This window comes from Primulina tabacum, chromosome 1 (genome assembly GCF_025594145.1).
Source record: "Primulina tabacum isolate GXHZ01 chromosome 1, ASM2559414v2, whole genome shotgun sequence".
In the NCBI taxonomy this organism is placed as follows: domain Eukaryota; kingdom Viridiplantae; phylum Streptophyta; class Magnoliopsida; order Lamiales; family Gesneriaceae; genus Primulina; species Primulina tabacum.
This window is the reverse complement of record NC_134550.1, coordinates 21,519,178-21,540,088: the sequence shown is the minus strand read 5'-3', so window position 1 is coordinate 21,540,088 and position 20,911 is coordinate 21,519,178.

The following is a 20,911-nucleotide window of genomic DNA, read 5'->3' as shown; positions in this document are numbered from 1 at the left end:
GACTCAACTCTGCTCTCTCTCCTACTTCATCCCAATGAACAGGAGATCTACACTTGCGGCCATACAGCGCTTCATACGGAGCCATACCTATAGACGACTGGAAACTGTTGTTATAGGTGAACTCTACCAATGGTAAGTTCGACTCCCAACTCCCAGAGAAATCAATGACGCAAGCGCGAAGAAGATCCTCCAAAATCTGAATAACTCGCTCCGACTGCCCATCCGTCTGCGGATGGAAAGCTGTGCTAAACAGCAACTTCGTACCCAAAGTCGAATGCAAACTCTTCCAAAACGAGGAAGTGAATCTGGGATCTCTGTCGGATACGATCGAAACTGGAATACCATGGAGTCGGACTATCTCTCGGATATACAGCTCTGCATACTGAATCATGGTGAAAGTCGTCTTAATAGGCAAGAAGTGCGCTGATTTGGTAAGACGATCTACAATCACCCAAATAGCATTCGATCCTCTGGCTGACCTCGGCAATCCGGTCACAAAGTCCATGGTAATGTTCTCCCACTTCCACTCGGGAATAGGAAGAGGCTTGAGCAAACCTGCTGGTCTCTGATGCTCGGCCTTCACTAACTGGCAAGTCAGGCACTCGGATACAAAACGCCTGATGTCCTTCTTCATCCCTGGCCACCAATACAATAGCTGCAGATCTTTGTACATCTTCGTACTCCCAGGGTGAATGGAGTACGGGGACGTATGGGCCTCTGATAAGATGTCTGCTCGGATAGAATCACTACTGGGAACCCATATCCTATCTCGGTATCTCACAATACCGTCGCTGACTGAATACAAAACACTGCCCTTGGCTTCATCTCTCTTCTTCCACTGTGCCAACTGCTCATCTGCTTCCTGACCGCTGCGAATACGGTCAATAAGAGAGGACTGGATAGTCAAGGTAGATAAACGAGGAACTCTACCTCGAGGATAAGTCTCAAGATCGAACTTCTGCATCTCAATCTGAAGAGGTTTCTGAATCGTCAAGTGAGCCATCACTGCGACTTTCCTGCTCAAAGCATCTGCAACTACGTTAGCTTTACCCGGGTGGTAGCTAATGTCACAATCGTAGTCTTTCACAAGCTCCAACCAACGCCTCTGACGCATGTTCAGCTCCTTCTGCGTAAAGAAATACTTGAGGCTCTTATGGTCGGTAAAGATCTGGCACTTCTCTCCATACAGATAGTGCCTCCAAATCTTCAAAGCAAAAACTACGGCCGCTAACTCCAGATCATGGGTAGGTAAATTCTTCTCGTGGATTTTCAGCTGTCGAGAAGCATACGCTATCACTCTCCCATGCTGCATCAAAACTGCACCTAAACCAAGCTTCAAAGCATCGGTATAAAGGACAAACTCACCAAATCCTGACGGTACAGCCAAAACGGGTGCTGAGATAAGAGCTTGCTTCAAAGTATCGAAGCTCTTCTGACACTCCTCGCTCCACACAAACTTCACATTTTTCTTTGTCAGTGCTGTGAGTGGAACGGCAATGGATGAGAATCCCTGAATGAACTTCCTGTAATATCCTGCTAGCCCAAGAAAACTGCGGATCTCTGATGCATTCTGAGGCGCAACCCAATCTCTGACTGCTGCAACTTCCGCCGGGTCTACCTCAATGCCACTGCTAAAAACCATGTGGCCCAAGAACGCCACCTTCTCTAACCAGAATTCGCACTTACTGAACTTTGCGAATAGTTTATGTTTCTGCAATGTCTGCAACACTGTGGTCAGATGCCTGCTGTGCTCCTCCCGACTCTTGGAGTAGACGAGAATGTCATCTATGAACACTATCACATACTGGTCGAGGTACGGCTGAAATACGCGATTCATTAGATCCATGAAGATCGCTGGCGCATTCGTCAGACCGAACGGCATCACTAGAAACTCGTAGTGGCCATAACGAGTCCTGAAAGCTGTCTTCGAGACATCAGCATCTCTCACCCTCAACTGGTGATAACCAGAACGCAGATCTATCTTGGAGAAAATCGAAGCTCCCTGCAACTGGTCAAACAGATCCTCAATCCTCGGCAGTGGGTATTTATTCTTCACTGTAACCCTGTTCAACTCCCGGTAGTCAATGCAAAGCCTCATCGTGCCATCCTTCTTTTTCACAAATAAGACTGGCGCGCCCCATGGAGAAAAGCTCGGGCGAATGAACTCCTTGTCGAGAAGTTCCTGGATCTGCTTCTTAAGCTCTGCCATCTCTGTCGGTGCTAGTCGGTACGGCGCTTTGGATATCGGAGCCGTACCTGGCACAAGCTCAATGGAAAACTCCACCTCTCTCTCTGGTGGCATACCAGAGACGTCTTCGGGAAAAACGTCTAAGAACTCTCTGACAACCGGAACATCTGAGGCTGACTGGCTGGGTTCCTCGGGGACAGATAAAAAGGTTGCTAGAAATGCTCGACACCCTCTATGCATGAGCTTCCTAGCCTGAACATAAGGAATAATGCGCGGTAAAGAAAAGTACCTGTCCGGCTCAAATAAGAACTGCTCCATTCCAGGCGGTCGGACAAGAACGGATCTCCGCTGGAAGTCTATCCACACTCTGTTCCTCAATAGCCAGTCCATCCCTAGGATGATGTCAAATTCCGGCATCGGTAGCACGATCAGATCCGCATAAACAAGATTACCGTGCAGCTCAAGGTCTATATCTCGGATAACATTGGTAGCTGTCATCTCCTCGCCTGACGGCAACACTACTGAAAAGGCTGTATCTAGCCCAATGGTCTGGATCTTGAAAAAGTTTGCAAAGACCTCCGAGATAAACGAGTGAGTGGCCCCTGAATCTATCAAGGCCTTGGTAGCGGAACCAGATATAAAAATTCTCCCTGAAAGATCGGAACTCTAAGTTGAATCCCACTACAAGATCTAAACTTATAGACATGCAAAGGTCAAGGTTCCTCTAGCTTAATTCCTCTGAAATAAATCTGAGTAGAGCATGCAATCCTATAACAGTTCTAAGTTCAAAAATCTAAATCCCGATTCCCAAAATGCTGAAATTCGAAGAATAACTTAAAGTTTAAAGGTACCTGTCAACAACATAGTCTCCGGGTTGGTTTCCGCGGCATGGAGAGCAAAAACTCTGCCTTGGGTAGGCAGATTCCTCTGAGGGCACTGCAGCAACATGTGGTCTGGACTGCCACACTTAAAACGCTTTCCTGAGCCAGCCATACATGCTCCAGGATGGCGACGTGAGCACCTTGGACAAACTGGGTGCTCCTGAGTCCTCGAGGCTGGGCGTCCCCGCTGCTGCTGCTGCTAGCCTCGGTTCCTGGGCGGTCCATGAAAAGGCCTCTTATTCTGCTGCTGATGCTGATGAGGAAGAGGGCGGTGCGGTGCCTGGACTGGGCGCTTGCCCTGGCGATCCCTCTCAATATCCCGCAGATCCTGCTCTGCGGCTCAGGCCTTGGAGACGGCAATCTCATAAGTAGCAGGGTCAGATACCCTAACATCCCGGCGCAAGATCGGCCGTAAACCCACCAGGAAGTGCATCAGCTTGGCTCTGGCATCATTCGCGATCAGGGGCACAAAGTGACAGCCCCTCTCGAACTTACGGATGAACTCTGTAACCGTCATATCCCCCTGTCTCAGGCTCATGAACTCGGTGGTCAGCCTTGTGCGAACCTCCTCAGCAAAATACTTGGAGTAGAAAACCTCCGAAAAGCGGGTCCAAGAAAGTGTAGCCAATGTCAGGGCTACCGAAGCTCCTTCCCACCATAAGCGGGCGTCTCCAGTGAACAAGTAGGTGGCACATCGGACTCGGTCTGCGTCCCCCAGCTCCATAAAATCGAAGATAACCTCGAGGGATTTGATCCATCCCTCGGCAACCATGGGGTCAGATGTCCCAGAGAATTCCTTCGGGCGCATCTTCATGAATCGCTCATAAACAGCCTCGGGCCCTGTCGGCCTGGCTGCGGCTGCGGCTACGGCTGCGGCATTGCCCCCCGCAAACTGTGCGAAGAACTGTGCCATCCCAGCTAACATCTGGGCACTCATGTCCGGTGGGGGTGGTGGAGGAGGTGGTAGGTCTCCCTCCGGTCTACGCTCTTCCCTGTCCTCTCGGCGAGGCTCCACCTCTCTGTTGCGCTCTAAGATGCGTCTAGGGGGCATACTGTTCCAACATAACCCATACGTAACTAACATGCATAATTCCATACTTTATTTTTAAATGAACACTGAAGTACTGAAAATCTGGAAGCATGCTGACAAAATAATTCATGCTTTAACTAAAATGCTGAACTGAAAAACTTACAGACCAAAGGCGTGGCTTCGTGAGCTTCTCGCGGTCAGTTGTAGTGAAACCCTATACAGAACCACCGCTCTGATACCAACTGTGAGGGGCCTAAAACTCCTTTCTTGAAAATTTGCGGAAAATTAAAAATTTTTCTTTTTAAAAGAACTTAAATGGCCTCATTCATAAAATCACTGGGGAATCAAGTTCAATGTTTAAAATAATAGCAGCGGAAGAAAATAAAGTTTTGCCAACAATAACAATTTAAAAATTATCCAACGACTGATAAAAATTGTTTGCGGAATAAAATAACAACTGCTGCACTGAGGTCCTCGGGTGCCACTACTGCCGACCCAAGCTGGCTCACTGGTCCCCGCCCTCGGCCCTGGCCTCATCAGTACCTACAACAATCAAGTCTAGTGAGCCTAAAGACTCAGCATGCATAAATCGCATCTAACGAGTAAAAACTGAATTTAAAATATGCATGAGTTAACATATCCTGTCCTGAGGCATACTGAAAATAATCTGTACTGAGCAATTATAATACGTGCATAATTGAACTGGAAATCACTGTAAAAATATTTGCTCCTTGGAGCCTGTACTGAAATATCTGGTAAAATTTTCTGTTGAGATTATGTTTTACGCCTGTGGCCACTGCACTAAGCTGAACTGATCGGTAACTGGCTACCGGGGAGGCTGAAACTGAACTGAGCTGGCCGATCACTGGCGACCGGGTGGTACCATACTGGACTGATCGGTCACTGGCGACCGTATAAAATAACACTCCCACATAGTGAATGAACCACAAGCCATATCGCATAAATCTCAAAAATAATCATTTTCTATTTAATGCACGTAAAATAATTAACTGGCGTAATGAAAATTCCTGTAATTTTACCAACTGGATTGGATTGGATCGTTCCCAGGCTCGCTGCAACCTAACTGTGCCATGAAAAATATGCAATAGCTTAAACATGACCAACTATGCAATTTACGTTCAAAAGATCCGACTATGACGCCTAATGACTTCGCATTTAATCATGACTCCGAGCCAACTTGAACCGACACTGAACCGACGTATAGTCATGATTAAAATACGCTGAAAAATCATAAAATAATGCTCCTAAAATGATAGGGTCGAAATCTAGGTGGAATGGAGGCCAAAACACGAAACGCTCTTTCGAGAGTCAATTTGGCACATTGCACCGTAAATTCTCGTACGACCTCAAAAATGATCCAAATGACAAACGGTCAAAAACATGACCTTCCTAACTCAATGAGGCATTGTCCAGTCCAAGGCCATGGGCTAAAAGCCAACCAAGAACTCGAACGAGCCTTCTAAACGACACAGCAACTTGCTGTAATTTCCAGCAGCTGCGCAACTACAAGACTTGCGTTGGTTTCGAGACTATAGGCCATTAGGGGCGTGAACCACCGACCAGAGACTCTTACCAATATCCCAAGGAATGATTTGAACCATGGCTAAGGGCCCTAGGCCAGCCACAATCCGCATCATACCAAAACTCAACCGAAGGGTCCAACCGAGAGCAACGTGTATGCGTGTGTAGTGTTTATGCTATGATCGATGTCTCGTGTCATTCCAATGGCCATTTGATTGACCATGGCACAATCTAGACATCTAGGAGCATGATATGAACCGTGGCTAAGGGCCATAGGCCAACCAAGATCCATACCAAGCAACAAAAGAAACGAAACCATATGCTGAAAAATGGAAGGGGCCGAATGGGGAAAGGGGCTGTTCTTGTTGATTATTTAAAAACCGATGAGCCATGGACCAAGCCACCAAAAGGGCAACTTAGTCACGTCTTAGACATGCTAGGGAAGTGATCCAACCATGGCTATAGGCCATTGGGGCAGCCAAGATCGGATCCTTCCTCCATGACAACAAACTGAATTTTTCGAACAACATTTCTGCACCTATGGGGAGGTTGTTGTCATTCTGAATTTCCAGCAAGCATGGGGCTGGTTTGAATGGACCAACATGGTCCTAATGCATCCTACTACATGTATACAAGCCGCCTTGGGAGCCTGGAGTCGATCCAATACCTGAAACTCACAAAACAAAAGAAACCGTGAAGCTTGCCAAGGAATTCGAAAATTCTGCATGTGTGGTTTCAAAATGTTTTGACATGGATCTCGATTTTTACTTGAATAAACATGATCATGTACTGAAAAATAAATGATAATATGACTTGATTGAGGTTTGAAAGAAATCTAGACATGCCTGGTTTCGTTTCGAAAGAAAACGAACGAAACGACGACGACGCGGCACGGAGGAGGTGGAGCGCTTCTCTTGTTTACCTTTCTTGCTCTCGATTTTTCTTCCCTTGCTTCCTACTGAATTCCCACGGTTTTCCTCTCTCAAAAACACTCTGAATTTCGTGACTAAGGGAGGGGGAATGATGGTTAGGAGGGTGAGGGAAGTGGGTGCAAGATATAAGGAAAGAATCAAGACCAAGTCCACTCCCCTTTGAATTTTAAATTTTGAATTGATATCAAATGAGTTGGTGGATGCTTCTAGGAGGTAGTGGCCGAAATTTTGCTTATTTTCTAGTCTAGGATATGTCCATTTATTTAATTAAATTGTGCTCCCAAAAATCCTAGAATTATCCTACTACTTACATGCAAAGAATTGGTCAAAGTTGATGAGTTGGAAAATGAATCTTCTAGCACTAAGGGTGGCCGAAAATTGCATTATAAAATAAAGGGAGATGTTGATTATCTAGTCAACTAATAATCCTTGAAAGCCTTACTAATCCTTTAAATAATTTTAGTGAGCTAACCCCTTAATTAAATAACTTAAATGAGTTCATTTCTTAATCACCTCAAATAATTAAATTAAATCCTCAAACCTCCCTTTCTAACTTAAATGAACTTGGTTGCTAGCTAAATTAACTTCTGGAAATATTTCTCGAATCTTAAATTCTATCTCAAAACTCCAACTCCGGTCCGGCCTCACTGAAATAACTGAAATGCTAAAAATCAAACTACTGAACTGAAATAATAAAATAATTAACTTCAAATAAATGCATTTAAAATAATCATGCAATGAAGTCAATTAAATTTAAAAATCTAGAATTATGCATGGCTTATACGTCTACTGACTTACGGGTTCTACACAGTCGATCTATCGAGGATGTGGAGGTTGTCAAGGATTTTCCGGACGTGTTCCCTGATGATGTTTATGGGATTCCACCTGAAAGAGAAGTAGAATTTGTTATTGAGTTGATGCCCGATACAGTGCCGATCTCTAAGGCATCATATAGATTAGCACCTGCTAAATGAAGGAATTAAAAGATCAAGTTCAAGAGCTGCTAGAAAAGGGATTTATTCACCCTAGTTTCTCTCCATGGGCACGCCAGTGTTATTTGTGAAAAAGAAGAATGGGACTATGAGACTGTGCATCGTCTACAGAGAGTTGAATAGATTGGCAATGAAGAATAATATCCATTACCCTGAATCGAAGAGTTATTTATCAGTTGCAAGGAGTTTCAGTATTTTCAAAGATAGATCATAGGTCTGGATATCACCAATTGAGGGAAAGGAATCGGACGTACACAAGGCGACTTTCAGAACATGTTATGGGAATTATGACTTTCCAGTGATGCGTTTGGATTGACTAATTTTCAGAGATCTTCGATATCTTGATCTATTCTAAGAGTCGTGAGGAGCATGGTCAGAATTTGAGAACGACCTTGCAAGTATTACAAGAGCAGAAATTATATGCAAAATTCAGCAATGAATTTTTGGTTAGAGAGGGTGGCATTCTTAGGCCACATTGTGTCAAAAGAAGGGGTTGAGGTCGACCCATCTGAGGTCAAGTCAGTTAAGTAGTGGTCAGTACATAAAAGTATCACAGAAATACGCAGTTTCTTGAGTTTAGCTGGCTACTATCGCAAGTTCATCAAGGGTTTTCATCCATTGCAATACCGTTGACATCAATGACGAAGAAAAATGTGAAATTTGAATGGGGGCCGGAATGTCAAAAGAGTTTTGATCAGTTAAAGCAAGCACTCACTACAGTGCTCGTTTTAGCAATAGCCGACAGAACAAGGGGAATATGTGGGGACCCGAACCTAATTCGTCTTGTTAATCAACATTAGGATCAATTAATTAATCTGGGTCTACATTTTTTTTTTCTAAAATACATGAGTGCGCAACAAATAATAATCAGTCTGATATAAACATCGAAAGAACGTACAAGTCTTGTACAATATATGTTCAGATCAACTAGTGTCAACAACTACATCAAGTGCTGAAAATCAAATCTACTTATAAGTCCGAATCTCCACGCTAATCTTTATCTCTCATCCTCTTCTTGACCCTGATCCTGTCCCACCTGTTGTCATGCACACATACAAACACAACAACAACCGGATAACGCCGGTGAGAAATATATTCCCAGGATAAACACATATACATGCACATATAAACATATATAAAAGCATGAAACAGATATCAATAACATGTATCATAATCTGAAAGACATGAATCGATATAAAACTGTAAATCAAACTCTTGACTCATAATCTCAGACTCGACTCTTCTCTAATCTAGGGATCCCGGTCTAACTCAGAATTTGGCATTCTGTATCGAATCTCAGCAATAGAAGTCGATCTACTTCTAAGCAACATCGATACACCAAAAGTCCAGTGTCTTGGCGGCTCTGCCAAAGACTAGGCACATCTACCCAAACTCTATACATGCTTTACTATAAATCAATAGACTAAGCATATCAATCTCATGAATTGCAAATGTCAATGCAATAAATAAAATATGTGGTTTTTGGAAAACTCAAGTCAGATCTAACTCGAGTCATATCTTCCCGGTTCGACATTGATTTATACCTTTCTTTTGTCAATCTGACGAAGTCGAAGTCTCGAATTCGAATATGTCAATACTCAATTCGGCAATGACATCATTGAGGAGTACAATATCAATATACAACTCAATCAATACTGGATATAATCAGAATTCAATCTAATTCTGTTTCGGCATAACGGCACAATCTTGATATACCCAGCAATACAATATCAGCAGATATCGATCTCAATAACTCATAATCGATCAACAACACAATCTGATATCAAATCTGTATAATCTCAATCAAAATTCAATCTAAAAATGATAACAAATTCATAAGGTCTCTGTTCTTCAATCTGATTTTGATTATACACTGATAACAATCTCAGGAACAAATAATAACAGTCATATCAGGATTTTTTCCATATCATATTTTCAAATCATACAAGAACATAATAAAACTTACGTCCATGTGAAGCCTTTGTCGATAGGAACACAGTACTGAAGTCGGATTGAAAATCAGACTGACGGATTTTGCAAAAATCGCAAATCTACGATTCAAGGAACTTGGGAAATTTCTGTGGAGTTCTTTACGTTTTTTCCTTCTGAATTATGAGGAAATGAAGTTTGTTATATATATCATGCATGTCCAAAGAAACGTGGCTCACTCTTCAAGCTGCACGTCTCGCGCATATGCGCGACCTCCCTCGATGCATATGCGCGAGACCTACTGGTCTCAGCATTTTTCCTTGCAACTGCTCGTGCATATGCACGAGGTGCTCTGCCTACCTCGCGCATATGCGCCCTGCTCGATCGCGCATATGCGCGAGGGGTTCAGTCCTCGCACATAATTCAAGTCTTCTTTTGTCTTTCCCGGTCTGATGCTTTTCGTCTATAATCACATCAATTATCAATAAATCATTTTAGATTACAATAATAAAATCTCGGGCATTAAATTTCTCTCCTTCTAAGATCTGATTTTGTCCCCGAAATCACAGGCAATCAATCAGATATCAAATCAGATACAAGAAGAAATGTATAATAGAAGCTAAACAGGAAACTCACATCACAAAATAACTCTAGGAACCTCTGTCTCATGTCTGACTCAGCCTCCCAAGTAGCTTCTTCAATGCGATGATGACTCCACTGAACATTCACAAGCGGAATAGTCTTTGTTCTGAGTTGATTTTCTTTACGATCGAGAATTTGGATCAGCTTTTCAAAATAACTCAGTGTCTCATCAAGTTCTGCGTAATCTGGCTGAAGAATATGAAATGTATCAAGAAGATACTTCCGCAATAAAGATACATGAAAGACATCATGTATTCCAGATAAAGAAGGTGGTAAGGCGAGTCGATAGGCACGATCACCTATCTTCTCGAGAATCTCATACGAACCGATATATCGTGGATACAACTTCCCTTTCTTGCCAAATCTGACAACGCCTCTGAAAGGAGAAATCTTCAGGAATACTCTCTCTCCTGCCTCAAATACCAACGGTCGACGACGGACATTGGCATATTTGGCCTGTCTGTCTTGAGCTGTCTTCATTTTTCTTCTGAATCAGCTTTACTTTCTCAGTCATCTCTCGAATCATATCAGGCCCAATCTCAGGTATCTCTGAAATATCATCCCAATAAAGATGGGATCTGCATTTCTTGCCGTACAACGCTTCAAACGGTGCATCTCTATACTGTCTGATAGATGTTGTTGTACGAAAATCACAAAGTGGCAAAGAATCTTGTCAACTAATGCTAAAATCTAGCACTACAGCTCTCAGCATATCTTCCAATGTCTGGATAGTTCCGCTCTGACTATCCGTCAGTCTGTGGGAGGATAATGCGGTACTCAAATGTAACTTCGTACCTAGAGCTTGCTGCAAACTGTGCCAAAAGTGCGAAGTAAACCGAGGATCACGGTCCGATACCATCAACTTCGTCACTCCATGCAATCTTACCACTTCTCTAACATAAATCGCTGTCAGCTGGTCATGTCTGTACGTCATCTTGTACGGGATAAAACAGGATGTTGGTCAATCTGTCAATCACGGGACCCAAATTGCATCACAACCTTGGGGGAACGTGTGGTAGCTTCGTCACAAAATCCATATAAATGGGATTCACCTGTTGGCATTCAGACATTTGGAACAAACTCTGCAATATCTAATTTCATTTGTTTCCACCAAACTGTCTTTTCAAATCATTATACTCTTTCTGCCACCCAGATGAATACTGAATCGACTACTGTGCGCTTCTTACAAAATCTGTTGTTTCAAATCTGAAACATCTGGCACAACAATATGATTATTCACATACAATACATCATCACGGACCTGATACTCTGATCGATGCCCTCCTCTGACCATCGAAATCGAATTTCTTAACAGTCTGATCACTTTTCTGCGCTTCTTTGATTCTCAAAATCAATTCTGTTCGACTTGAACAGCATAGATTCTCAATGGTTGACAATCTGTCTCAAATATAAATTCAGAAAGACAGCAATCTTCTATCAAATTTGAAACATCAATCGTCGACAAGGATAAGAACATACCTTTTGACTCAGTGCATCAGCTATTGCATTCGACTTTTCCCGATAGTATTTGATTTCACAATCAAAGTCTTTCAATAACCTCAAGCCATCTTCGGTGTCTCAATATTCAATTCGGGCTGTGAAAATAGATATTTCAGACTCTTGTGATCAGAATAATCTCAAACTTCTCACCGTATAGATATGTTGCCAGATCTTCAATGCAAATACGATGGCTGCCAATTCAAGATCATGAATTGGGTAGCGAGACTCATGTGGCTTAAATTGTCTCGAGGCATAAGCATGACATGTCCTCGTTGCATCAAAACACATCCCAATCTCTGTGAGAAGCATCGCAAAAACAACGAAATCACCAGTACATGACGGAATAGTCCAACACAGGAGCACTGGTCAATCTTTTTCTTCAACTCTAGAAAGCTGGACTCACACTCTTCAGACCATACAAATAGAGCATTCTTTCTGTGTCAGCTAGTAATCGGCTTAGCAATACTGGAGAAATCTTTAATAAATCGTCTATAGTATCCTGCTAAAAACCCATAAAACTGTGTATCCTGGCACTGATGTCGGTCTAGGCCAACTGATCACCCTCAACTTTGCTAGGATCAACAGAAATACCATCTCCAGATATAATGTGACCCAAAAACACAACTTGTTTCAGCAAGAATTCACATTTCGACAGTTTAGCATATAATTTCTCAGTTCTCAGATGCTCAGCATGATCAATCATATTCTTGGAATAAATCAGAATCATCGATAAAAATAATCACGAAATCATCAAGATATTTCTCAAATACACGGTTCATCAATCCCATAAATACAGCTGGAGTATTCGTTAAACCAAACGGCATGACTATAAACTCATAATGGCCATACCTAGTTCTGAAAGCTGTCTTCGAGATATCAGAATCTCTGACTCTCAACTGATGATATCCAGATCTCAGATCGATCTTAGAATAGACAGAGGAACCCTGCAACTGATCAAATAAATCATTGATATGAGGCAAAGGATATTTGTTCTTTACCGTAGCCTTGTTTAGTTGCCGATAGTCAATGCAAAGTCTCATTGAACCATCTTTCTTTCTCACAAACAGTACCGGAGCACCACAAGGAGAAACACTCGGTCTGATGTAACCCTTGGCCAGTAAATATTCTAATTGCTCTTTTAATTCTTTCAGTTCAATCGGTGCCATTCTGTACGGAGCTCTAGAAATCGGAACTGTACCTGGTACCAATTCAATGCTGAAGTCTATCTCTCTGACTGGAGGCAAACCCGGAATCTCATCTGGGAAGACATCAGCAAACTCACATACTACTGAAAAATCAGCCAATGATGGGCTCCATTTCAGTACGTCTATTGATACACAAGGAATCCTTCTGCTCCTTTCTGTAATAATCGAGTCATAGATAATGCAGATATCAAAGGAATTCTCGATTTAGAACCCTTACCGTAAAATTTCCATTCATCAGCCATTTCAGGTCTGAATCTCACAATCTTATGAAAATAATCTACGGTAGCTCTGTACTTGGTCAGCATATCGATACCAATAATGCAGTCAAAATCAGACAACCCAAGTACAATACAATCTAACTCAATCTCATGCTCGTCATACTGTAGCATACAATGTCTAACAGACGTCACTGATACAAGACCTCTCCCCAAAGGTGAAGAGACAGATACTACAACAGATAATGACTCAACAGGCAATGCATGAATCAATTGCAAATCGCTCAGAAATAAATGTATGGGATACACCCGTACAATCAATACGTAGCAGGATAACCACATAAAGAACAGTTACCTGCAACACATCATCTGGTGCTTCCTGGGCTTGTTCTTCAGTCAAAGCAAATACTCTGGCCTGCTGTCTCGGAGGCTGGCTAACAGTCGTGGCTTCCTCCTGGCCTCTGCTGTGACTGAGTAATAGTCGGTGGCTGGAAAGAGTGAACAGCTGACGATCGTCTATCAGTCTGAGCCACTGATCCAGATGATTCTGCTCCCTGTGATCTCTGGGAACCTCGCTGTGGACATACTCTAGCAAAATGTCCCTGATGTCTGCAGATGCGGCAAACTACCAAATATCCTTTGGCATTGCTCGGTAGGATGTCTCCCTCCACAAGTTCTGCAATAAGCCCCTGTATAACTCTGGCTCTGTCGGGAACCACGGAGCTAGATGAACTACTACCAGGCTTCTTGAACTCTTTTCCTCGGGCTTTCAAATAATCTTTCTTTCCACTGCTTGCTATTGCCACCTCCTCAATCTGGGAGGTGGTTGTTGGAAACTGAAGTGGGAGATTGTTGCTGTTTCGGTGCTGGGGCAACATACGAAGCTCCTTTCTTGCCTAATCAGGCCAGCTTCATCAGCTCCTTTTGCTCTGTTCAGGGCATCAGCAAATTATTCGGTCTTCCTGTGTTTACCAATGTAAAGATCTCGGATTCAACCCATTGATGAACTGATCATCAACAGCTTCATCACTCTCAGCAACATGCAGAGCAAAACGCAACAAGCTAGATAACTTGGTCACATACTCTGCAATATTCAACTGACCCCTGTCTTAGATTAGCAAACTCTGCTCCCTTGTCTTTTCTGTATGATACTGGGAAAAATCTTTGATAAAATTCAGTCTTAAAGACTTTTCAAGTAATAACCGTACCTCGATGCTCCAACACTCTCTTGGTTGTAAGCCACCAATTCTTTGCAACATCATGCAATTGGTGCCCAATCAATCTAACTCTGCGCTCATCTGTGTAATCCAATGAATCAAACAGCATCACTATATCGTCTAGCCAACTCTCACACTCAACAGAATTCTCTGTGCCCTTCAAAGTCGTTGGTTTGAACGACTGAAATCTCTTCAGTAGGGTTTCCATCGGAGTTGCTGTGACATCCATCGGATTAGTCGAAGTACTACCCTGTTCTGGGATTCTTTGAGGAGGCATATCTGATTATCAAAAGATTAGTAACCAAATACAAAAATTCTGTTTCAGTCCTCCTTTGATCATCTTACTGCTGATCAAGAATCGATTCTGATTCATTCACAAATCATACTTGTTTCCAATCAAATCAGATAATCAGGTAAACATGTAATTAAGCAGTAAAACATGACAACATAATGCAATGCTAGCATGTAGAAGCAGGAAAGAAAACTCAATCTACCCCGCTCACTGGCTTCTAAGTCAGCCAAAGGAACCTACTGCTCTGATACCACCTGCTGTGGGGACCCGAATCTAATTCGTCTTGTTAATCAACATTAGGATCAATTAATTAATATGGGTCTAATTTTTTTTTTTCTAAAATACATGAGTGCACAACATATAATAATCAATCTGATATAAACATCGAAAGTAACGTACAAGTCTTGTACAACGTATGTTCAGATCAACTATTGTTCAAACAACTACATCAAGTGCTGAAAAATCAAATCTACTTCTAAGTTCAGGATCCTCCACGCTATCTTATCTCTCATCCTCTTCTTGACCCTGATCCTTCCCACCTGTTGTCATGCACACATACAAACACAACAACAGCCGGATAACCTCGGTGAGAAATATATTCCTAGTATAAACAACGTATACATGCAATCATATAAACAGATATAAAAGCATGAAAGATATCAATAACATGTATCATAATCTGAAAGACCTGAATCGATATAAAACTGTAAAATCAAAACTCTTGACTCATAATCTCAGACTCGACTCTTCTCTAATCTAGGGATCCCGATCTAACTCAGACTTTGGCATTCTGTATCGAATCTCAGCAATAGAAGTCGATCTACTTCTAAGCAACATCGATACACCAAAAGTCCAGTGTCTTGGGCGGGCTCTGCCAAAGACTAGCACATCTGCCCAAACTCTATACAGGCTTTACTATAAATCAATAGACTAAGCATATCAATCTCATGAATTGCAAACGTCAATGCAATAATAAAGTAGGTGGTTTTTGGAAACTCAAGTCAGATCTAACCATCGAGTCATATCTTCCCGGTTCGACATTGAATTTATACGCTTCTTTTGTCAATCTGGACGAAGTCGAAGTCTCGAATTCGAATCTGTCAATGACTCATCTGGCAATGACAACATTGAGGAGTACATATCAATATACAACTCAATCAATACTGGATATAATCAGAATTCAATCTAATTCTGTTCCAATGGAATAACCGCAAAATCTCGATATACCCAGCAATACAATATCAGCAGATATCAGTCTCAATAACTCATAATCTATCAACAACAAATCTGATATCAATCTGTATAATCTCAATCAAATTCAATCTGAAATGATAACAATTCATACGGTGTCTGTTCTTCATCTGAGTTCGATTATACACTGATAACATATGAGGAACAGATAATAACAGTCATATCAGATTTCTTCCATATCCTATTTTCAAATCAAACAAGAACATAATAAAACTTACGTCTGTGTGAAGCCTTGTCGATAGAAACACGTACTGAAGTCGGATTGAAATCAGACGGACGGATCTTACAAAAATTGCAAATCTACGATTCAAGGAACTTGGGAAATTTCTCTGGAGCTCCTTACGTTTTTTCCTTCTGAATTATGAGGAAATGAAGTTTGTTATATATATCATGCATGTCCAAAGAAACGTGGCTCACTATTCAAGCTGCACGTCTCGCGCATATGCGCGAGACCTACTGGTCTCGGCATTTTTTCCTTGCAACTGCTTGCGCATATGCGCGTACTCTCTTCGCGCATATGCGCGAGGTTCTCTGCCAATGTTCGCAGCATATGCGCGGGTCCTGGTCGCGCATATGCGCTAGGTTTGCTCTGCCTACGTCGTGCATATGCGCTCTGCTCGTTCGCGCATATGCGCAAGGGGTTCAGGTCCTCACACATAATTCAAGTCTTCTTTGTTCTGTCTCGTCTGATCTGTTCCGTCTATAATCACATCATTACAATAAATCATTTCAGATTACAATAATAAAATCCGGGCATTACAGAAATATATGGTATTGTACTGATGCTCGAGCTAGGATTGGGCGCAGTTCTTGAAGACAGCACGAGCGAGTCATAGCATATGTGTCTCGACAATTGAAGATACATAAAAATAATTATCCAATGCATGATCTTGAGATAGCAGCAATCATATTTTCATTGAAAATTTGGAGGAACTACTTTTATGGTGAGAAATGCAAGATATTTACAGATCATAAAAGCCTTAAATATTTCTTCACCCAAAAGGATTTGAATATGAGACAAAGACGGTGGCTAGAGCTTGTTAAAGACTACGACTGTGATATTAGCTACCATCCCACCAAAGCTAATGTAGTTGCGGATGCTTTGAGTAGAAAGGGGACAGTCTTGGCACATTTATCAGTACAGAGACATTTGCATATGGAAATTCAGCGCTTCGATCTTGAAGTTTATGCTAGGGGAGAGGCCCCTAATCTCGCTACATTGACAGTGCATTTCACTCTACGAGATAGAATTCGAGCCGGACAGCCTAGCGATGAGCAACTGTAGAAATGGAGACAGCAAGATGAATCAAAGGGCAACATGTTTATTCAGTCGAGGATGGCATCGGTAGCACAATAAGGTCCGCTCGTATAATGTTCTTTGGTAATTTTAGTTTCACGTCCTTAACCATGTTACTAGAGACCATATGATCGGCAGAATGTAATGTAACTCTGAGTCCTGGCTCCATATTTACTAGTAAGATTCCCAATTTCTTCACGAAGGATTCAGATATGAAATAATGTGTAGCTCCGGAGTCTAATAAGGCGAAAGTAGCTATTCCCGCTAGCAAAATTTTTCCTAATAAAATTTGCATTATTCTTTATTAAGGTTCTATGGTTATAGAATTTCCTACATCTAGGCCCTTCAAATTTTCCATATTTTCACATTAGCCCCTTAAGTTTCGAAAATTACATGATTAGTCCCTTAGGTTTTCAAAATTACCAAATGACCCTTTAAAGATTCGAACATTGCAATTTAGTCCTAGAAGATTTCGAATTTGGCAATTAACCACTAGAAACTTTCGAATTTATCTAAATTCTACTCATCATTTTTTTTGAAAATTTAATTTAACCCCTAGAAAAGTTCAATCTTCTTCAATTTGATCCAATCAATTAGTATTTGCAAGATTCCATTCCTTAACCTCGAATTTGTAACAAGCAATTTTAATTTCGTTATTGCATCTCGATTTAATTCTAGCATCCATGCTTTCTCTCATGCAATAAAGCATATAAAATGCTTGAATAGTTGGAGTACCTGTAATAAGAGTAGTGTTTTGGCTCCGTTTTGCTGAGCTTGCATCACATATGCCCTTCCAGTCGGGGGTTGCTTGAGCTTCGGCAATCCCCAGCCTTTTGTCTCATCTCTCCACACTTGAAGCACTTGTAGCTCTGCACCACATGCACTTGCCATAATGGTGATGATTACACTCCTTGCATTGTGGCTTCTCTTCTTGTCTTTGGGACATTTTCTTTAGGTGGGTTGTCCTTATGTTGTCGCTGTCCCGGTTGCTACGTGGTCCCGTATAAGGCTTTTTAATATGCTGGCGACTTGTTGGGCCACAATTCCTCTTGTGCTTGCATCTCCTAATCAATATCCTTGAGTGATTGCTCGTCTCTAAAGCTTTGGCACGAGAGTATAATAATCAGCAGGATCAATGAGTACATCACTTCGCGACTGATCATGTGCCTCGCAATCCATCAAGGAAGTGTCATAGATTAATCTGCCGCATCATTCACAATCAAGGGGCAACAAAATGACAGCCCCTATCAAACTTCTGCCAAACTCAGCCATAGATAAATCCCCCTGATGGAGACTCATAAACTATCTCTTAAGCCTAGAACGGACATCAGATGTGAAATATGTGTCGTAGAACACCCTCTTGAAGTCTTCCCAAATCAATGTTGCTAGATTCACTCCTCCCTCCGCTCTTCCCACCATAAAGAAGTGTCGCCCTTCATCAGATAGATGATACAACGAACTCGGTTAGCGTCCGCCATATCCATATAACGAAAAATAACCTCCAAAGATCGAATCCATCCCTCGGAAATGAATAGATCAGTAGTGCGATGAAATTCCTCAGGGTTCATCCTTTTAAAACGCTCATAGACTGCCTCCGGTCGGACCCTCAACATTTCCAACATGTTGCTCAAGTAACTGTGCCATGCCAGCTAGTAAACGAGCGCTAGCATCCTGATTAAGAGGAGGCTCTGGAATCTCCTCCTCGTGTCTATCCTCATTACCACTGCGAAGAACACGTCTAGGAGGCATCTTTATACAAATCGTCCATACCACGTAACCAACATGCACTTAATTTTTTAAAATATCATGCACCTAACCTCTATATCATGCATGTAAGAATTAAAGAATTTTAGCATATAAAATATAAAGCATTAAAAACCCATACTTGAGACGTGACTTCTTGAGCTTCTCGGAGTAGCAGTACACAACCCTTTGGGGATCCTTGGCTCTGATACAAATCATTTAGAACTTTAAACTAACAACCTAATGTGGAAAATAAAGTCTCTCGGGAGTGTACTTCCGTACTCGATCCACTCAAGCATCAGCGTCTCCCTCAATATCATCATCACCTGCAGCATTCAAACCTAGTGAGTCTAATGACTCAGCACGTCCTAAACATGAGTAACAAATAATACATATACATACACAGGCAGTAAAATCATACTTTTATTTAAAATAATTTTAAGCATAAATAAATCATACAAGCTTAAAGCTTTCAATCCTTTTATCATTTTGGGTGAAATTTGATCCTTGAAAGTGATTAGCCGTATCCTTTGGTCGACTGATCAGTCTTAGCTCACCATTACGCATGGGGACGGGCACTAGGCACCGACATAAAATAATGGAAATACGATCGTCGGGCTCTCTCTCGAGCCTTGTCCTGTATCTAGGCTCTCTCTGGGCCTTTTCCCTCACGATATTCCAAAAACTCATTTATCCTTTTTGACACAGTTAATTCACAACCTTCAAAACATTTTTCCTTTCCTTTTATTTCATAAAATATAATTACTTTCCAAAAAATAGTTTTTTACATTCAAAATTTTACAACTTTACGATAAATCATAAAATATCATATTCTCATCAAAATTATCATAATATCATTTAACATGCACTATGACTTTCTGTGATGCTGCCAACCATTTTCGTACTATCCAGACGTAAAATGATTGTTTGCTTCTGGACGTAAAATTTTCGATTTTGATTTTTTCTTACGTTTGTTGAATCTATACCGTCCCAAATGATTATTTAAGCTTAAATTAAATTTTTAATATTTTATTTGATGTAAATTCGAGGATTTCAATTTAATTCCTTAATTACTAATTCGTGAAGCGCTTAATTCCTGAAATAATTCAAACTTTAATATTTTCTTTCCTAATTTTAAACATAGACTTTTTATACCTAAACAACCCTCGTGAACCATGATGATCCCCGTTGACCATGGTTCGACCCTTCCTTCTTCCTAGCCATAATTCGAAATGCATGATTCGAACCGAGCCAACCCTCAATTTCTTAGACCATGGTCAGTCACCTCGAGCCATCACCTGACCAGTTCACCTAGGGACCCTACAAAACCCCTGGACCACGCATAGCCCCCCCAGCCCGCTCATGCACTTCATGCACACAAGAACAAGAGCCGTGCGAGCTTCCTCTATTTTTGGTCGAGCTCCCTTGGACCAAGCCGCACCAGCCCGAGCCCGACCACAGACCAACCTCCCTAGAGTCTACTGTACCAACCTGGACCTACCCAAACAAGCCCGAGCTCTTCTTGGCTGCAGCCACCTTACGCATGCATGGGGGATGAGTCCAATTGTGTGGACTCTCCCCAGCCTATGAACTCGAGTCCTAGCCCTGCTAGGACTCTTCCCAACCCTTGACCATGTCCATCTCGGCACCGCGAGCCACGCGACGCACTAGCCCCATGCCGAGACATTTTCTTCTCGGGTGGTCAAGGAAAACCCTAGGACTCTCCCTTTCTATCCATATAACGTCCCAAGTTGGCAGCCTATCCCTTGTAAATCTAAACGTAAAATCCTCAAAATTTTGAAATATTCATTCCATCGTGAAATCAATCAAGCATAAATATTATTCATGAAAAAATATCAAACATGCATATTATGGTTTGAATGATGCGTAAAATGGTTTAGAAAACGTGCCTTTGCGTTTTAAAACGCTCAAATAACTATCGTCGGCATGATGTGCGAAGAAGAACGAACAGGCAACGAGGAGTCCTTGTATTTCCTCCTTGATATTTCGAATTTCAGTGTGTGGGTGTGTGTGAAAATTGGCTGAATGGTTTCT